Source organism: Myotis myotis, unplaced genomic scaffold (genome assembly GCF_014108235.1).
Source record: "Myotis myotis isolate mMyoMyo1 unplaced genomic scaffold, mMyoMyo1.p scaffold_m19_p_7, whole genome shotgun sequence".
NCBI classification, from domain to species: domain Eukaryota; kingdom Metazoa; phylum Chordata; class Mammalia; order Chiroptera; family Vespertilionidae; genus Myotis; species Myotis myotis.
Window position 1 is genome coordinate 94,075,705 of NW_023416379.1, and position 19,206 is coordinate 94,094,910.

Consider the following 19,206-nt stretch of genomic DNA (forward strand, 5'->3'; position numbering starts at 1 on the left):
ATGGAGGAACGACTAGAATGACCAGTTGCTATGATGTGCACGGACCACCAGGGGGCAGACGCTCAATGCAGGAGCTGCCCCCTGGCAGTCAGTGAGCTCCCACAGGGGGAGCACAGCTCAGCCAGAAATTGGGCTCACAGCTGGTGAGCACAGCAGTGGTGGTGGGAGCCTCTTTTGTCTCCGCAGCTGTGCTAAGGAGCAGCAAGCAGGTGGGCGGTAAGGAGTGAGGGCTCCTAGACTGGGAGAGGGTGCAGGCCGGGCTGAGGGACACCCCCTCCCCAGTGCAGGAATTTTGTTCACCGGGCCTCTAGTATGTACATAAAGCAAAATGCACAGATAATCAGGGGTTCATCCCCTGAGCCTGAAACCGATGCACCTGTGTCACCTAACCTGGCGTCGCCTGGAAGCCCCCGTGTGTACCCCTCCCAGGGAATGCCCACAGAGGCGCTCCACGGTACCTCTATGCGGCAGCACTCACCAGCTCCGCTCTCCCCTCGAGCTCACCGCCGCCCAGGGGAGACCGCATTCCCATCTTCCTTGCAGTTGGGGTGTTCCGCGGGGTCAGCACAAGGCCTGCCTCTTCTCTCAGGACCCCTTTTCGCAGAGGCTGTATCCGTTTCTAGTTTGTGATACATGGAGTGTGTGGAAGCGTGTGAATGACGTGACTGTGGACCACATGTAAGCACGGGGGCTGGTTGCCAGAACCGACCCCGTGATTAGAGGGTCGGGGCCGGGGGTGGGGGCTGGAGGTGGTGGTCAGTCGCCAGGGGTCAATGATTCGACCATTTGTCCTGTGCGATGAGGCCCCACAAAGCCCCTGCTGTGCGGTGCCCACTGCCGGAGCCCTTCCCTCTCGGATGTGTAGGTTGAACAGAGACACACTCACTCACCGTAACCGCAGGCTCATCGAAGGCTGCATGACTGGGGCTGGGGCCTGAGAGGGGGTGGGGACCCGGACTGGCCCTCGTGCGCTCTGTCCTGGGTGGGCCCCACCGCCTGCCCAGTCCACTCTGCTGGGCCACTGGCCAGCCCCGCTCACCCATCGCTCACAGCACGCGCTGTCTCCCGTCCTGGATTCGTGCTGCCAGTCCTGCCCCCTCCCTGGGTGACCACTGCCCGCCTCTGTCCACTGCACTTTGTCAAACGCCGGAGCAGATTCCAGGCCAAGCAACAGTCAAGGCCTCTGTCACCAGTGACTGGCTGGGCCCTCGTCAGGTGCCCCGGTCCCCAGCGAAGGCCATGGAACCGGCGTCCTCCCCAGGCTGACCTTCCAAAGGGGCTGGGCAGAGCCTGGGGCAGGGCATGGTGACCCCGCATCCTGTCCCTATCCCCATCCCCATCCTCATGTGCTCCTAGGCAGGGCCCGTCTCAGACACAGCCCCTCCGAGAAGCAGAACCTCCTCGCATTCCAGGCTGCCTGCAAAGGGCAGCGGGAGCAGGGCCTGGGTGGGAAGGAGGGGTGCAGGGCCTGTGTGGGGAGGAGGGGAGCAGGGCCTGTGTGGGAAGGAGGGGAGCAGGGCCTGTGTGGGGAGGAGGGGAGCAGGGCCTGTGTGGGAAGGAGGGGAGCAGGGCCTGGGTGGGGAGGCGGGGAGCAGGGCCTGGGTGGGAAGGAGGGGAGCAGGGCCTGTGTGGGAAGGAGGGGAGCAGGGTCTGGGTGGGGAGGAGGGGAGCAGGGCCTGTGTGGGGAGGAGGGAGCAGGGCCTGTGTGGGAAGGAGGGGAGCAGGGCCTGGGTGGGGAGGCGGGGAGCAGGGCCTGGGTGGGGAGGCGGGGAGCAGGGCCTGGGTGGGAAGGAGGGAGCAGGGCCTGTGTGGGGAGGAGGGAGCAGGGCCTGTGTGGGAAGGAGGGGAGCAGGGTCTGGGTGGGGAGGAGGGGAGCAGGGCCTGTGTGGAGAGGAGGGAGCAGGGCCTGTGTGGGGAGGAGGGGAGCAGGGCCTGGGTGGGGAGGCGGGGAGCAGGGCCTGGGTGGGAAGGAGGGAGCAGGGCCTGGGTGGGGAGGAGGGGAGCAGGGCCTGGGTGGGGAGGCGGGGAGCAGGGCCTGGGTGGGGAGGAGGGAGCAGGGCCTGGGTGGGGAGGAGGGAGCAGGGCCTGGGTGGGGAGGAGGGAGCAGGGCCTGTGTGGGGAGGCGGGGAGCAGGGCCTGGGTGGGGAGGAGGGAGCAGGGCCTGGGTGGGGAGGAGGGAGCAGGGCCTGGGTGGGGAGGAGGGGTCAGGATCTGCGTGGGAAGGTGGAGGGAAGAGGTGGGTTGGCGCTTGTCTGGGCAGCAGAGGACACTTTCCCAAATTCGGTCAAGTCAGAGGTGGGTGATGAGGGTGGGGCGGGCAGAGGGAGCAAGGTGCCTCCTCTTCGGACAGGGCACCGGCCTCCCCTGCCCCTCGCTCCTCTTTACTCCCTGCCACCCCGTGGGCTGCTGAGTTTGTGAGGCCCGGGACAGGGAAGGCCCAGCGACCTCACCAACAAAGTCATGCGGTGCGCCGGGCGGACCTGACTTCCTGCAGCGCTCTCAGCAAAGCCCCCCCCCCCTCCCACCCTCTGTCTCAGCAAGGGGGCTGCTGTGACCTGACCAGGTCCCCGTCCCCTCTTCTCAGGCGGCTCAGGGCAGAATCCAGTAAATAACATGCGGCCCATCGATCAGAGGTCACTGGGGCCAGGCCGATCGATGGCCGCAGACAGCAGGGCAGGGCGGGCGGGTAATGAAGTGCCAGCTCCCCGCGGGGGCCAGGCTGCCCGGGATTTAATCCCTGTCTCCTCCACAAGCTCAGCTCGGTGACAGAGGGAGACAGACGAGGCTCTGAGGCAGTGGGGGTGGGGCGGGGCACGTGGAACTGGGGGCCCAGGCCCTCTCCAATTTCCACCGGCCTCCCCCTGCCCGCCCTACAGAACGCATTCCATGCTGTGCACTCCTCCCTGCAGCATCAGTCTGCCCCTCAGAGGTGCCGTGCCTTGGGGCAGGGAAGGACCCGGAGACAGCGCTGTTGAGCCCAGGGCATACCAGCTCAGTGTCCTCTGCCCCGTCTCCACAGCAGTGCGCGGGAGAAATGCCATGTCCACGGAGAGATAAGGAAGCAGACGCAGAGAGGAAGCTGGAGCCGCCCCCTGAGGTGGTGAGTTCTCCGTCACCTTAGGCATTCAAGCAGAGGATGACAGGCTCTCGGTTGGGGGGCTGCGGAGGAATTCCTGCACATGCAGGCTTTGGATTACAGAGCCCTGGGTCCTTCCCAACTCTGAGCCTGTGTGAGCTTTTGGGGAAAAGGAATGAGCTGGTTTCTGGCTCCCAAACCACGTTCGCAGGCCCCTGGGGCACTCGCACGCTGCAGTGCACTGTGTCTGACTCAGGCTTGTTTTCAACACCATCAGACACGTTTCGGTCCTCACCTGAGGATGTTCTTATTGATTTGAGAGAGAGGGAGGGGAGAAGGAAGGGAGAGAGAGAGGGAAACATAGATGTGAGAGAGAAATATCCATCTGTTGCCTCCCGTACGCACCATGATCAGGGATCAAACCCGACCCCTAGGATGTGCCCTGACCGGGAATCGAACCCAAAACCTTTGGGTGTACACGGGGACACTCCAACCAGCCAAGCCATGCAGCCAGGGCTCAAGGCCATCTTTATGACATAACACCACTTACATACAAGATGGCCACTGTTACAGGACGGTGGACCCATTTGAAGTCACCAGGAACGTTGCCCCAAGTGGACGGGGGCTGGCCTCCCCTCCTCTGTCTTTAACTGAAGAGTCTGCAGGGACGGCTAAGCCTCCTTCAGCTGCAATCACTTACTGCAAGAATAGTAACTGCTCAATACAAGCAAAATGTGGAAACCGCCGCTGATAATCCCTCATTTTTACTTCATATTCAATAAACAGCTTTGTTCTCATCTTACCTAATCCTATATAACAAAAAGTTAATATGCAAATTGTCCCCTTAACCTGGAGTTCATCTGGGAGTTCGACCAGGCGTCGAGGCTGGCCAGCCAACTGCCCATGGCCCCTCCCCCCGGCTGGCTTGGCCCCAACCCGTGCACGAATTTGTGCACCGGGCCTCTAGTCTTATTATAATTGCTCTCTTTTGGCTACATGTGAATATATCAGGTGCATTTGTACTGAGTACGACTTTTATCTGTTTTGCATATTGTGATTCTACTTAGATTTCTTTTGGGAAAGAGCTCTGTGGTTGCAAATGCTGGGAGGCCACCCCACCAAGTGACCAGGCTGCCACCCCCGGGTGCTTTCCAAGCAAGGTGGGCTGAGGGGCTGGGATTCGGGGTCAGAGCCCGCGCCTCTCCTTACACTCAGGCCACAGCCTCGGCGAGCCTGGCCCTGGGCCCCAGGCAACAGCACCAGAGTGGACACCTGAGTCAGCCCCAAGCTGGGAGGAGCCTGACCGCACCCGGGGCAGGATGACGGGCGGCTGGGCGTTCTGGCTGGTCCTCCCCTCGGAGGGAGTCTGTGAGAGCGGCCACCGTGGGGATGGGCCGTCGGAGAAGGCTGTGTGCAGGCCCCTGAAGAGACAGGGGCAGAAGCCACGGGGGAGAGCAGGTGCCTGAAGATGGCAAGGTCCCCAGCTGGGGGCAGCGGGCCCGTGGACAGGAGAGGTGAGAAGGGCCTCTGATCCCCTCTGGTCCGACAGGGGCGGAGGCGGAGGCTGCCTGGCCCTGAACTGTTTTCCTTTTCCGGTTCTTCCTGGGGCTGCTGGGCTGTAAGGCCACTTCGGGGCCCACAGAGATGCCTGCTCGCCTCATTCCTATCACGTGGGTCTGCCCCACCGACAGGAAGCCCACCTGGCCTGGTCAGCGAGGCCCAGACACCCTCTCCCCACAGCTCAGGGGTGGCCCTGGGGTGAGCGAAGGGGGTCCAAATGGCAAGCTCATTCACAGCCCTTGTTCCTTCTCGCCGGACCCCCCAGCAGCCCTGGCCTCAGGCCCGCTCTGCAACCTCCCAACCATGCTCCCGCCTCAGGGCCTTGGCCTTCCCACGTCCTCCTCCCGGAAACTCCCTCCCGCACGGCTCGGCACATGGCTGCTTCCCAGGCTCAGCGCGCAGCTTCGGTGTCACCCCCCAGGACAGCCTCCCCGGCCATCCCCCGGCCACCCCCACCACGCCACCTCAGCACTTGGATTCTCTTTTCTTCTTCGCACACTTCTCGTTTCTCCACTTATCCTGTTTCCTTACTTGTCTTCTTAGTATTTTGTTTCTCGGCCCAGAATGCCGGCTCCACAGGGCAGGGGCCTTGTCCGTCTTGTTTACTGCTGTGTCCCGGCCCTAGCACCGTTCCTGGCACACAGTAGGCCCTCAACGAATGTTTGTGGACTCAAGGAGCTCAGAGCTTGGGAGCTGTGCGTGTTTTCAGGAATGATTCCAGAGAAATGGGTGGCCGTTTTTAAGCCCAGGAACGTGGAGCCTTGAACGGAAACTAGAGAAGGGGCTCGGAGGGGTGGGCAGGGCGGCTGGTGGACGGCGAGGCCTTGGCGGGGTGCGCTGGGAGTGTGGGGTGTGAAGACCCGCTGCTCTGGGGGAAGGCCGTGGGAGGTGGAAGGTTCTGGGTCTCAGTGATGTGAAGGGAAGAATCCAGGACAAGGGGTGGCAGAGGAGGGGGCAGCCCGTCTCTGGCCGGCCTCAGACCCTGCTCCCAGGTCAGGAGGCCGAGCTGGCCGCTGTCTTAGCTGACAGAAAGGGGGGAGAGAGCACAGGAGGGAAAAGAAAGGCTGAAAAGAGCCCGTTGCCCAGCAGACCCGGTGACAGCTCCGCCCGCCAGAGCCACCAGCACTCGCCTTCCCTGTGCAGCCCCCATGCGCAGAGGCGGAGGGGCCTGTCTGCCTGTCCCGCGGGTGCTGGCAGGGGTTTGGCTGTGACTGTGTTGTTCTAAGGTCAGAGACTTAATGAGCAAAGGCTGGGAAGGGGGCGGAGCAGGAAACGCAGGGGAGACGCAGCTGGCTTGGCTGCCCCCAGAGCTTTGCCAGGGGAGGGGGTTGGGGGCTCAGGCCTGGCAGCCCCGCCGACCCCCGGTGATCCAGGAGGCGTGGGATGCCAGGGTGAGAGGGGCTCGCTCGCCCCTGGCACACAGCCGTCCTTCAATCTGGGCTCCCCCCTCCCCTGGTCAGCAGGGCATTAAATTTTAAAGGCCCAGCAGCATGGTCCCCGCATGCCAGGTTCTTCCCAGGTAGAATCACTTAATAGACTGGATGGCAACTCTGCCTGCGCCAGCTGGGGCTGCAGACCCCCTCCCCCGCCCCCCGCCCCCGGCCTGCTGGTCTCTCCTGCCCATCGGGGCTGGCAGGGACCAGGGACGTTCCACTGGGCAGGGAGGAGGCACAGGAAGGCCTCAGGGACTTGGCAGGCACCTCAGAAGCGCCATTCTGCCCCCTATTAGCCGTGTGGTGCAGGACTCGTTACTTAACCTCTGTCCTCAGTCCGCTCAGCCGTGTAATGGGGTCGTGGAGGCTCACGGTGCTGCCATGGGGAGCGCTTGGCAGGATAACCAGCTCATGGCAGGACCTCAACACGCAGAGCGCCTTCCGCTCACGCCCTCACAGGCCACCCCGCTCTGTGCTGCCCTCTGTTATGCCTTCTGTGCTGCCACCCGAGCTGGGGGAGGGGAGAGGATGGTGGCAGGCAGCTCCTGACTCCGTGGCCATGGTTCGCGGTCTGGGGGCTCACAGGAGCCTGGGCTGTGGCACCAGGGAAAGGGGCCGCCAAGCCTGCTTCCAGCGGGACCCTCACCCCCTGAGTGTTCTTCCCAGAGGCATTTAGCTCCTGAGCCAGTTCCTCACCTGAACAATGAGCAGGGCACCAACTTCTGGGAGTCAGTGAGGCCTGTGAGCTGCAATACCGAGCCCCTGGCACAGCAGTGCGTGCCACGGTGACTCTGTGTGTCTCACCCAGTGTGCCAGGCGGCCCACCGGAGGCACCCCCAGAGGACAGGAGCAGGGCCCACAGAGGGGGAGGCACAGTGGTGAGGAGCTCAATTCTGGGGCCAGGGCCTGAGGTCTCTCCCCCTGCTCCCTCCCCACATTGCACAGGCAGCTCTCCCCTGGGGTGGGGCTTGCAATGAGAGGGTGAGAGGGGTCTGTGGGGAGGGAGTCCTCACCTGGATCTGCTATTCACCTCATGAGTGTGGACTGAGCACCTACTGTGTGTAGGCACTGCCCTGGGTGCTGACACAGCAGTGACCACAGCGAAGACCCTGTCCTGCTTAAGTAGACACTCAACAGAGGCCCAGTGCACATGGAGGGGATGGCGCACAGGGAGGGGATGGTGCACAGGGAGGGAATGGCACAGGGAGGGGATGGCACAGGGAGGGGATGGTGCACAGGGAGGGGATGGTGCACAGGGAGGGGATGGTGCACAGAGAGGGGCCAGCACAGGGAGTGTGCAGTGGGGCAGGAGGGAGTGGACACTGAGCACAGCCCTGAAGCAGGTAGCGAATTCCATGGGCATCTGCGGGAAGGGCGGCAGAAGAGGGAGCAGCCAGCTCTATGGTGGAAGTGAGGCTGAGACTGAGGCAGAGCTTGAGGCTGAGCGAGTGGCAGTGCAGTGTTGGGGGGCAGCAGGATTGTGAGGGCGCAGGCCTGTGTCCACTGAAGGAAACAAGTGGGGAGGGTTCAGAACAGGAGAGAGACAGCATCTGACACTTACCAGGGTGTCTGAGGGAAGGCAGTGAAGAGCCAGTGAGGAAGCTATGAGACTATCAATATTGAAACTATCGGGGGAGGTGATGGGGCCGGACCAGGTAGGGCAGCGGAGGGGAGACAGGCGGGGATTCTGGATTTGTGAGGGTAGAACCATCGGAAGCACAGATCCAAGCTTGAGTCTGGAAGGTGTGTACCCCTCAGGCTGTTGGTCACCCACCAACAACCCCACCGCCATCGGCCCGGAAATCAGCCAATTGCCGGTGGCCCGGGTCTGCCGGTCCCGTGTACTCTGTGCCCCGGAGTTAGGTGGCGGGAAACCTGCCTGTTTTCCTTCGTCCTCACAAAGGCTAACGAGAAGGTTTCTACATTGCTTCTAAAGAGAGAGGTCGGCCTTGCAGACCGGCACCTGCCCCAGACTGTCCCCAGCAGACAGGGGTGCGAGATGCACAAAGCCTCTGAACCAGGGTCCCTAGACCACCCGCCGAGGCCTGTGGGTCCCGCTGAAATGCAGGTTTCCCGCGGCGCCACCTCTGTGCTAGCAGCTCTGGGGAGGGGCCTGTGCCTGCAGGGGTCGGCCCGCCCTGCCTGTGTTTTGAGGCTCACACCCTTGAAGACCCTGGGAGGGGTACACTCTGAGTTTACCTGACAATCCATGTTTTAAGCTCCTGGTCCTTGGGGATCGTGACCAGTGTAGGGTGGTGTGGCAGGGGTGGGGGGACAGGTAGGCTGCGGACAGTTGCCCACCAGCTGTGAGGGCGGTGGAGGGAGGTTGGCAATGCCGCTGTGGAGAAGTAGAAGGAAAGGGGGCCCGGCCTGGGCAAAGGCCCTGGGGCAGGAGAGAGCCTGCGCCTCAATGGGCCGAGGAAGGCTGAGCCTGGCATGCAGAGATGGTTGCCGCGGCGAGATGAAGCTGGCACGGGGCTTTTGTCTAAGGCCCCTGGGAAGCCAGTAAGATTTTCAGCAGGAGAATGGCAGGGTCCAATTAAATTGTTGTTGTTGTTGTTAATCCTCATCTGAGGATACTTTTCCATTCATTTTTTTGGAGAGAGTGGAAGGGAGAGGGAGAGACCGAGAGAGAGAAACATCAATGGGAGAGAGACACATCGGTTGGTTGCCCCCTGCACGTGCCCCGACAAGGGCTAGGGATCAAGCCTTCAACTGAGGTATATGCCCTTGACTGGAATTAAACCCGGGACCCTTCAGTCCTCGGGCTGACACTATCCACTGAGCAAACTGGCTAAAACGGTCAAATTAATTTTTTTAAAAATTCAGACATGGTAAAATTGACCTTTGGGAGGGTATGCAGTTCTCTGAATTTTAGCACATGTATATGGAATACAACCACCACCACCAGGATCCGGGACAAGCCCACCAGCCCCGCCCCTTGCTGACAGCATCCCACGCCACCCCTAACCCGGCAGCCACCGGTCCCTTCTCCACGCCCATAGTTTTGCCTTTTTCAGAATGCCTTATGAGAGGAATCCCACGACATGATTTTCGAGATTGGCTTCTGTCATTTGTCAAAACGCCTTTGAGATTTTCCCAAGTGATTGCCTGTATTAATAGTCCCTTTCCCAACACACAATACAATATACAGATGATGTATTGCAGAATTGTGCCCCTGAAAGCTATGTGATTTTATTAGCCAGTGTCACCCCGATAAATTCAATGAAGAATGGCCCCTCCCTCTCGCTGAGCAGTGTTGCTCACCGCTCCCTGCGCCTTCCCTCGCTGAAGGACACGGGCTGGTCCCAGGTTTGGGTGATGATGACTGTAGCCGCTGTAAACATTCGTCTCCAGGTTTCTTGTGTGAGAATGGGTCTTGTTTCTCCAGGTGAGTGTCCGGGAGTGGTTTGCTGGGTCATATGACATGTGCATGTTTAACACATGTGGCCGGGGTGGCCGTGCCGTCTCCATCCCTCCACATGCCCGGCCGCCCCGGGTCCTCGCCTCCTCCGTGTCTTCCATGTAGTCATCCTACAGGTGGGCTCTGCACCTCTGACTTTATTTTTCTCTGATGACTACAGACGTTGAGCATCTTTTCATGCGCACACGTGCGTCCATACATCCTCCTTGGTGAACTACCAACGTCTGTGTACTTGAAAGATCGGTTGTTCTCGCTGCAGAGTTCTGAAGGCTCTTTATGTGTTCTGGATAAAGGTCCGGTGTCAGACACGGATTGGCAATACTTTCCTCCCCGCCTGCGGCTTGTCTTTCCGTTCTCTTAGCGGGGCCTCTCACAGCGCAGAGGGTTGTAATTTGATAAACGCACTTTAGCACCTTTTGCGTGGGTTGTGCTTTGGTGTCATTTCTGAGAACTCTTTGCCTAACTCCGGGTTGTGAAGATGTTCTCCTGTTTCTTCTAAACGATTTATAATTTTACATTGAGATTCATGACGCACTTTGAGTTAATTTTTGCATAAACTGTGGGGCCGAGGCTCTGTCTGTTTGTTGCAGTTTCCCCATTGCCCCACCCGCCTTGTTGAAGAGCATCCTCTCTCCACTGAACTGCTTTGCCTCCGTCACAAGCCATTGGCCATATTGTGTGGGCCCGTTTCTGGGCTCTCTGTCCTGCTCCATTGCCCTATGTGTCTGTCTCCCTGTTAATACACCCTTGCCTTTATCATGATAACGTCATTATTAATTTTGGGAGAGAGAGAGGGGAAGGGAGAGGGAGAGAGAGAAACATTGATGTGAGAGTGAAACACGCCTCCTCTGTCCAGGTGAGCTTTTACCTTCCCGGCCTCAGGCCGTCACACAGGCCTCCCACCTGCCCTGCCAGCAACTCTGTCCAGCAACGCTGTCCCTCACTCACTGCAAGGCCGGCTCCTTCCCACCTGTTGGGCCTCAGCTTAAGTGTCAACTCCCCACAGAAGGTAAAATGATGGGACTTTGGAAAATGAAGTCTTTTTATTAAAAACAATTTGTTTTTGAGAGAGAGAGAGAGAGAGAGAGAGAGAGAGAGAGAGAGAGAGAGAGAGAGAAACACAGATCAGCTGCCTCCTATATGGCCCCTACTGGGGATCAAACTGAAACCCTGGCACGTGCCCTGACTGGGAATTGAACCATGACCTCCGGGCCAGGTTCCCTCTATTTGTAATTTTCCCCCCAGACATCAGCGGGGGTCCCTCCTCACTTCCTCCAGCTCCAGGCCTGTGCTCTACTGTCCACTTACCAGGGAGACCCTCCTGAGGGCCCGATGTAAGGCAGACCGGCCTCACCCTTCCCTGAGCTGCTGTGGTTTGTCCGCGGAGTTACTGGCGTCGGACGCGCCCATGCTCTTGTCCTCTCCCTGCTGCCCGCACCCCCTGAGGCTGTACAGTGCCCAGCGCCCAGTAAGGCCCAGCACACAGTCAGCGCCCAGCACACAGTCAGCGCCCAGCACACAGTAAGGCCCAGCACGTGATGCCGAACGAACAGAGCCGAAGAGGGAGACCCAGAGAGGGGAAGTGACCTTGTGCCCCAGGCCCCTGCTGCACCAGGAGGCTGTGCTGATGCTGAGGGGACAGACGCATGGACAATCAGAGCCACTGCTCTGAGGGAGGCTGAGGGGCTGGGGGCAGGGTCGCGTCCTGGGGGAGGGAGCGCCTGAGTTCCGAAGGAGGAAGCCAGCGGGAGCGGGAGAAAGGCCTCCAGCAGCAGGAGAATGTGCAGACACAGCACCGCCAGCAGCGGAGCTGAGAGACTTGGGGAGGCAGGAGCTGAGGGGCGGGGGCATGGCTGGGGTGATTTCTGGAAACATAGCCCGTGTTAGATTAGCAGTGCTTGTGCCCTGGGCCACAGGGGCTTGGGGTTTTAAACTTAAGCTGCAGGGGCTTCCTGAAGTGTTACCAGCAGGCGAGGGCGTGATCGGCTTTGTAATTGAGGCTGATCTTGGTGGCTGCCGGGCACACAGAAGAGGGAGAGGCCTGGAGGCCGGAGACCTGTTAGGAGCGATCAGTCAGTCACCCCGGCAGAGCTGGGCTCTGAACTCAGGAGGTGGCAGTGGGCGAGGTGCCGGGAGAGGAGGGTGTGTCCAGGCGTGTATGTCTGAGCAGCACCTGCTGGGACCGGGACGGGACGGAAAGACGCACTGGAGCTCAGGGCTGTGGTGGCAAGAGCAGAACCTCAAACCCAGGTGCAGGGCAGGGGGGCCCTTGTGGGAAAAGGGTTCAGAATCCCAGGCAGCAAGAGCAGAGCAGTAGTGCACCGTGAAGCGGCCTGGGGGAGGGGAGGGTGCAGGGGGCGCTCGGGCTCACAGAGCCGCAGAGGCTCCAAGTCCACTGGCATCAAGACACCAGCCCCGCTCCTCCCACCCCTGGGACCCTCAGTGCCCCTCAACCATCTTCATCCGGCCGGCCTGGTCCCAGTGGGACGGGAGAGGAGCAGGCGCCAGAGGGAGGGGCCTGGTCCCAGAAGAGGGGTGCTCGGGATGGTCAGAAAGGGGAGCAGGGGGGTGTCCCTGGGCCCTGGCCACTAATGTGACTGGGAAATGGCTCCCCCTTCCCAGTGCTGGGGACAGGGGAGGAGCCCCTTGCTGTGCCCAGGGTTGGGGGACCCTCCAGGCTCCCAACCGGCCTGAGAGGCGGGGATTTTGACGGGAGCCTGGGGCCCCTCTCCAGGTGAGCCAGGGACGTGGAAATTATGTAGATCGGCTCAGCCGTGCTAGCCAGAGCCGGCCCGCCCGTGATCTGATTAGGGACGCAGGGAGGCGTCTCTGCCGGCGCTCGTGCTGGGCTGGGAAAGGCAGCGAGGCCCAGGGCACCTTGGCTGTGCCCTCGGTGTCCGGGCTAATGAGGCCCATTGGGAGGGACCTCCTTTGTTTTCAGAGAGTCCTGCCTCTCTGGCGCTCCCAGTCTGCTGAGAGAAACAGGGCTCACGCACACACACACGCACACGCACACGTGGATGCACACACATGTGCACACGCACACACACGCACACACACGCACACACGTACGCACGCATGCACACACTGGACAGAGACTCTGAACAGTCCCCAGGAGATTAGCACAGATGCAAATGCTCTGGGACTGGAGTAGAGCGAAAGAGACACAATCCAAGGTCACTAACCAAGGTCAGCCTCCTGGAGGAGCTGTTCACCAAGGGGAAGGGGGGACGTTCACAGCAGGAGCCGGGAAGGCATGTTGGCGAGGGAAGCGGCTCTTAGATGGTTTGAAGGTGAGACCGGCACACAGACCTCATCTCCCACCACCCGAAAGGACGCCTGCTCGGCAGCCGCTCGCCCTCGGCCCCTTTGCGGGGGGTGTCTTTCCCGGCCGCAGGAGGTGAGGGGTGCTGTCCCCCACCATCCACACCACGCCAGAGGCCAGCGCCACCCGGGCCTCCCGGAGGCTCCAGCCGCTGCCCCAGCTGCAGGCGCTCACCCCTCACCACCCGGGTGTCAGCCCGAGGCTGCCGGCCGCAGGTCACAAAAAGCCCAGCCATTACCCGGAGGGAGTTTAACTATTTCTCTTCACTGAACACTTCCAGGCACATGTGCAGGATATTTCTCAGGGGATTACGAGTCACCACTCGCCTTTATCCTCACAAGAACCCTGTGAGGTACTGATATTGTTACTGTTGATACAAACGAGGAGGCTAGCGCAGCTCTCCTAAGGCCGCAGGCTCACTTACGATGCCCGGCGGCCGGGCACCCCGCAGCTCAGCACCTTATCTTGGAGCGCCTTCTGCCCACCGTTCCGCGCCGCTTTCTCACGTGCCCGCCATGTCTCCGCTCCTGGTCACAGGTGGCTGCACGTCACACGCTCCCTGCGGTACCCAGAGCGGGAAGGGGGCTCGCTCCTAGCATCTCTCTTCCTCTCAGGGAGGACAGTCTTTCCCCGCGTCCTTCCTGCCGACGCCTCTCTGTGACTTATTGATCGAGAGCCGGCGACAGGCCCGCCTTTGGACCACTCCCAGGCGAAGGGAGATGAAGGGAGATGGCTTGGCCGTGATGGCTTTGGCGAGCGTGTGCGGCCTGGGAGGACCTTCCTCCCCGAGTCCCTCCCTGGAAGGCGGGACGCGTCTGTCCGGTGGGTTCACAGCTCGGCTTCTCGGCTTCTCAAAGGGTCACGTCCTTTCATTTCCCAACATTTTTGAAACCAACAGGGGAATTCTAACAGGTGTTTAACAGAGTCCCCAGTGGTGCCTTGGCTGCTGTGGCTCAGTTGGTTGGAGCGTTGCCCCAAACACCAAGTGGCGAGTTTGGTTCAATCCCTGGTTGGGGCACGTGAGGGAGCCAACCAGTCAATGTTTTTCTCTCACATCAATGTCCCCCCCTCCCCTCTCTCTCTCTAAAGCTCAATTCACAGGCACGACGGACTGTGATACCTCTGGGGGAATGAAATTGGAGTGGTTTGGCTGTGGCCTCAGGTTTTGGGCAGGAAAGAGCAGGGCAGGTGCGTTGGGAAGGCAGGCTGTAGGGAGGTGGGGGAGGGCGCTGCCCGGGAGTGTGAAGGGTCTGGGCCTTTATTTAGGGCAGCGCTACCCAGTGGGAAACAGCCAAGAGAAAGATGACCCCCATCCCACTGTGCTTTGCAGATCTCGGCGACTGCTTCCGTCCGGCGGAACCGAAGTCACTTCCCAGCACCTCGCTGTAAATGAGTCTTGGAATGCAGGCCTAGATCGCCAGGTGTGCAGCACTGGCAGGCACACCAGTGGAAGGGCTGTGAGGCCCAGACCTTTGCTTGCTCCAGTCCCCTCTCCTTTTTGTACCCGAGGTCCACTTGGAAACGCAGGTCAGGTAATGTCCCTTCACGTTGCTAACCCATTCATTGCCCCCGAGAGAGAGTCCAATTTTCCAGCCTCCATAGGTGCTTCTCTGTCCTCCCATGTGACCACGGCTACTCACGGTCTGGCTGTTGCCACACTGGGTCCCTGCCAAGCCCCTGCCAAGCCAGGCCAGAGTCCCCTCTTCACCTGATCTTAAGACTCAGTCCTGGATGCCCCCTCCCGCCCTCACTTCCTCCTGCCCGTCCCACGGCGCCTTCTGCATGCTGGTGGGTGGGTTACACATCTCTCTCCTCTCTCACCCTCCTCTGCGGGCTCACATGTGCCAGTGATCCTGATGCCCACAGCACCTGTGTGGCACCTGGATAATAACAGTAATCACCTGCAGTGCACATACTGTCGCCAGGTAAGGGCTTTATGTTTGTCTTCCTGCAGCCCCCTGAGGCCGTGGCGGAGGTTGCTCCTGCCCATCACGGCCCCGCTGCCTCCTCCCTGGGCTGAGGACCAAGAGGAAGAAGCAGGGCCCGAGAAGCAGGTGCCTGGCAGTCGGCGAGGTGGGGCCGTGCGGGAAGGGAGGGGTCAGGGTGGCCGCAGCTGCCCGAGGGCACGGGCTGTGGGGGCCCCGGCAGCCTTGGGTGGTGGTGGTGTCGACACAGAGCGGAAGGTCAGGGACAGAACCGTGTGGCGAGGACGAGAGGAACCTTGGTGCTCATCTGGCCCGGCCCCTGCGAGGAGGAAGCAGCCGGGAGGGGTGAAGGGGCATCTAAAAACCCTGGTGTTGGCATTTTTCTTTCTTTTTTAAACTCCAGAAGATGGCTGTGTGGCACGCGCCCAGCCCAGACCCACACCTTGCGCCCAGGAGGCCAGGGCAGCCCCGCGTCCTCCGACACGTGCCACCGTTCTGACTGCGCACGCCACTCACCGGGAGCACGGCCCGCGTGTGAGCGACGCGTTCATTAATGAACCAGCCGCTCGCCGAGAGGCGATGGCGTAATTGCTGTTCGCGGCGGATGAATGCTAATTGAATATTAAGAACGTATTTGTGCAGAAGGAGTCACTTAGGAGCGAGCCGTGCCCTTTGTCAGCCAGATGTTTGGGCTCGCTATGGAGGCTGAGTCATCGGCTGGAAGCCCCTGGCATTTGGGCGCTGCTGCTCCTCTGGGAAGGGAGGCAGGCAGCCCGGGCAGGTCTGGCTCCCGGCAGGGAGCGGGGACATCGCCACACACAGGCCCGGGAGAGAACTGCGTCAGCAGGTGACAGACATGCATGAGCTTTGACTGGGGCAGTTCTGGATTGAAAACCCTTCTTTACAACCCTCCCAGCAGCAGGTTCAGTCCTGCCAGCGAGGCAGGCAGGAGGGCCTGTCAACGCCATCTGCAGGTGGGGAAACTGAGGCTCCGTGGGCGGAGGCGATGCGCTCAGGATGCCAAGCCACCGAGTCCTAGTCTCCGAGCTTCCAGCACAGCCTCACCCCCTGTGGCAGGCCGCTCAGGCCTGGGCTCGGACCCCTGGGCAGCCGAGGGGCGACGGCCACCTCCCCTGGGCCTCTGCAGTCCCTGAGCTGGGGGCTGACTGGCCCCAGGTCCCGGGCCTCCCCAGGGCTCCAGCTCTCCTGACGGCTCTGCCCGCCAAGGCAGGGAAGTAAGGCACGCAGGCTCTGGGCACAGGATTCTTGGATTCAGAGCTCATCTTAAGCTCTTAGGCGCTGAGAAATCTGGGGCAAATCTCTTAGGTGCTTTGTTCTCTGTGCCTCAGTTCCCATGCCAATCAAATGGAGCTACTAATAGGCCTGCCCTCGTTAGCAAGGGCAGCGGGCACCCGAGTGTCTGATACATACATTTGCAGCGGCTCCCCCTCCCCCGCCCAGGCCAGCGACACAGAAACGCAGCACGCGTGCTGCTTGGTGGGGAGGACGTGGGACAACCTGCCCAGCGGCACCCAGAGCCCAGCGACAGGGCTGGGAGGAGAGCAAGCGGGTCCCCCCTCCGCAAGAGCAGGCAGTACTGCCCATAGCCCACAGCCCACAGCCAGCAGCCCCTGGGGAAGGGCTGAAAGACCGAGGGGACGCGCAGACAGGAGGCCGGAGGCAGCGCCTGCAGAGCCGATGAGGCCGGGCCTGGAGGCCGCAGGGGCTGGAGGAGCCGCCCTCCCGCTGCCCCAGTCCGGCCTCCTAGCCACTGGCCTCGGGAGCTCCAGGCCCCAACCGTGCGGACTGGTCATCTGGGCTCCCCGAGGCAGGAGGCAGGCCCTGCGACAAGCGCTCAGATCCCACAGATCAGCTCTAATTGGGAAGCGATCTCAGGGAGTGAGACTCCGTCCCTCCCGTCACGTTCCAGGTGCCCCCAGCAGGCCCGCAGCCCAGGAGGCACCCCAGAGCTGGCACAGCCCCTGCACCCGGTGGGACAGCTGAGTGATTGGAGGTGATGTCCTACGGGCCCCTCTGTAGGCACCTCAGAGGGGCTCTATTTGAGGCCTGTGCAGCCTGGGGCGCGGGTCGGGCAGCCAGTGGTGCTCGGTGCTCAGGCCAGACTGCCTGAGGCGGCCCCTGCGGTGTGTTGGGCCAGGTCCCAGCCCTGCAGCCTCCTCACCTCAGGCCCTGTCTCAGGCCCAGCTCACACCAGCTAAGCTCTCCTGGGAAGCCAATGCCATCAGAAGTGCCCCAGGAAGCCACTCGCCCCGGGCGACAGACGGGCCTATTTATAGGAGGAACGTGCGCCCTGTCAGCCTCCAGCTCCACCTGCCTTCTGCTCCCCGCGCCCGCCCGCGCCTGCTGCTGCCGCCTATATCAGGAGCCTGGCAGATGGAAGGAGCGCCCCTCCCCACGACCAGGGCTCTGAGAGTGCCAGGGCGGCAGAGCCACCTTCCTGGGCTGCCTGCACCTGCCTCAGAGCCTACGGGGGACTCAGTTCCGCTCTGATTCTGGGGATCAAACCAGGAAACCCACAGAGAGGGGTGCAGAGGCAGGGAGCAAGGAAAGGGAGGAAGGAACAAAGTATAGGCAGGGGTGAGGGACTAAGGAGCAGGGAGGAGAGGTAAGGGCTGAAAGGGAGACGTAGAGAGCAGAAGAAAGAGGCGTCAGGGGTCTCAGTGGCCCACAGTGAGTCTTGCCAAATAGGAAAGGTGCCCTCTGTGGGTTGATGAATTAGAAAAAGGTTTTAGTCCAGTGTGTCTCTCTGTGAAGAAAGACAGCCTTCTTCCCAGAGGAACTGGCCCCATGCCAGGTCACCCAGCGTGGGGAGCAGGGCGTGGGCCCGAGTGCAGCCTCTCATGACCTGAACAGCTGTACCTGGCAGCCTGCTCCTGAGCTCCTGGCAAGTGGGGGGCTGAGGGAGGCAGGCCTGAGCTGAGAGGGGGGCTGCTGTAGGTGGACCCCAGTGCTCTGCCCGCCAGCACCAGGTCTGACCACCCCAGAGCAATCCATTTCACTGTGTTAGAAGCTGATAAGCCGTTCTTGCCACCTCCCAGCTGAGGCTCCTCATCTCTCCCAGGCTCTCCAGGGAGACCCCGGCTCATTAGGCAATCACACGGCGTGTTGCCCGGCCAGGCAGAGAGCAGCCGGAGAGGACCCATGACAAGCTCCAGCCTGGTCTCCCTGGGGGGTGACGTCTAGACCTCTGGCCCCCACTTGCGGCATCAGTGGCTGCTGCCTGTCCCAGAAGCCCTGGAGGCAGGAGGAGCCTCTGGGTCAGCATTCCAAGCCCAGCTGGGCCCTCCCCTGCCCCTTATCTTCATACACCTGCACCGTCCTGGCTGCTGGGGCGGGGGGTCCCCCAAAGCCTTGATTCCTGATTGTGTTCTGTGGCTTTGGCACTCTGGAGGTGTCAGAGACTGAAGTGCAATTTGCATTTTAATAAAGAAAGTTGTATTTCAGTCATTTGCATTTAAATAAGGTGCTTCTTCCTCCCTCTCCCTCCCCTGCTGGTGGCACCTTTGGGAGAAAAAGGCTCCCCAGGCCTGTTCCCTGCACACCCTCCTCAGCCAGCTTCAGCAGGGTGATGGGGCAGCGGGATCCTCCCCCGTTACTCACACTCTCTCCACAGAGTTCTCCAGCTCACACACATGCACATACATGCACACATGTGCATGAGCATAGCATGTGCTCCCACACACCTCATGCCACCAGGTGTACATGCACACATGCACAAACACCTACCCTCAATACACGCACATACAAACACTCATGTGTTTGTATGCACACATACTTAGTACACACACTCACACACATGCACAAACACCTAGCCACCCAAAGTGACGAGTTGCCCCTCTTGCCCTGCAGCTACCCAGCCTGTGTTAACCAGTCCTCGGCCTGTAGGCACCCACGGCCTCTGGGCTCCAGTCAGGAGGGACCGAGATGCTTGGAGTGGTCGTGAGGCAGCCTGGAGAGAGGGCTGTGGCCCGGAGGCGGGCCTGTCAGGGCAGGGGCATGCATGTCACTCAGTGTCCCTGGGAGCCCACTCCTTGTCTCAGCTTTGCCGCCAGCCCCGTGGCTCCGAGTGTGCAGATGTGCCAGCAGCTTCCTTCCTCCGCTGCCAAGCCCTGTGGCTCCCCGGCTGGCTCCGCAGTGGCTGCCAGCTTGCTTCTCCTGAATTAGCTACCCGCCCTTGCCTCCCTCCAGCATCCCAGACTCCCCAGACCTGCAGCTTCCGCAGCCACATTCCCTCCCGCTCCTGCCTGCTCTCCGTCCTGGCCTCCCTCCCCATCGGGGCTGCAGGGGGGAGCCCGGATTGTCAGGTCACAGGGACCAGGCCGACTCCTGCTGCTGGCTTGGTTCCTCATATCCGGGGCAGGACGGGACAGGGGACAGGGGACAGGGGACAGCCTTGCCTATCCCTAGACTTGTGAGGGTTAACAAGTCCCAGAGTCAAATGC

At 61.2% G+C, this 19,206-nt stretch overlaps 1 long non-coding RNA gene across 1 annotated transcript; it reads left to right on the plus strand.

The window, feature by feature from the left end:
- Positions 1-2,787: 2,787 nt before the first annotated feature.
- LOC118660260 lies at positions 2,788-18,101 on the plus strand. The gene is made up of 5 exons (XR_004968851.1): positions 2,788-3,100; positions 13,908-14,006; positions 14,149-14,350; positions 14,773-14,872; positions 15,147-18,101. It is a non-coding gene; the product is annotated as an uncharacterized LOC118660260 (long non-coding RNA).
- The last annotated feature ends 1,105 nt before the right edge of the window (positions 18,102-19,206 follow it).